Genomic DNA, 1,226 nt, shown 5'->3' with positions numbered 1-1,226 from the left:
ATCCACTTTAATCCCAGATTTAAGAGCCAGGTATGATGAAATGGAAACAGAGGACCCATATCCTGAGGAAGGACGCTCTTTCCTAGGAAAAGCTCATGATGATTATCTGCCGTTAGTACGAATTTGGTTGAAAAATCCAAATGTTCGACCTGAAGACCTTACGGACAAACAGTATATTTCATTTACAAGATTTGCGAAAGGGTTCTTTATTGACAAAGAAGACAGATTATACAGAAGAAGCATAGATTCCAGACACAAACTGGTGGTAGACAAATCACATAGAATGTACATGATGCGTGCAGCTCATGATAGTCTTGGACATAGAGGTGCATATGCTACAAGAATGATGTTAGGAGAAAGATTCTGGTGGCCAGACATTGAACGCGATATTACATGGTATGTGAAAACATGCCATCGCTGCCAAGAAAGGTCCAAAAGAATTATAGAAATTCCTCCAACAGTTACTCATACACCCTCTATTTTTCAAGTCCTTCATGCTGATACTGTTCACATAACACCTGCATCTAATGGATGTAAATACATTGTACATGGAAGATGCGCTTTAGCCAGTTATATGGAAGGAAGACCTCTGAAGAAAGAAACAGCGCGGACTATAGCGCTCTGGCTATTTGAAGAAGTAATTTGCAGATGGGGCTGCCTATCCGAAATTATTACAGATAATGGTGCTGTATTTCTTGCAGCTGTAAGATGGCTTCAAGAAAAGTACGGAATAAAGGGAATACGAATTTCCGCGTACAATTCTAAGGCAAACGGAAGAATTGAGAGACCGCATTGGGATGTAGTACAAATGTTAGCCAAGTGCTGTGGACCACAGAACCTTGCTAAATGGTATTGGTTCTTTTGGCAGGTACTATGGGCAGATAGAATCACGGTTAGAAAGTGTTTTGGTTGCTCACCGTTTTTCATGGTTACTGGTGCGCATCCGTTGATACCACTTGACGTTCAAGAAGCTACATGGTTAGTTAAATTACCAGATCGTGTTTTAACTACAGAAGAGCTTATTGGCTATAGAGCAAGAGCTTTGGCCAAGCACAGGGTTCACGTTGCAGATATGCGAAGAAGAGTGACGATGGAGAAAATGAAAAGAGTAGCAAAGTACGAAATTGAACATAGGAATAAAATCGTTGGTAGAATCTACAAACCAGGAGACTTGGTTCTTGTCCGAAACACGAGCGTTGAGTCGTCTTTGAATAGAAAGATGAAAC

The sequence above is a fragment of the Laccaria bicolor genome, genomic scaffold, assembly GCF_000143565.1.
Source record: "Laccaria bicolor S238N-H82 LACBIscaffold_76 genomic scaffold, whole genome shotgun sequence".
Taxonomy (NCBI): Eukaryota; Fungi; Basidiomycota; class Agaricomycetes; order Agaricales; family Hydnangiaceae; genus Laccaria; species Laccaria bicolor.
This window is presented reverse-complemented; position numbering follows the sequence as displayed.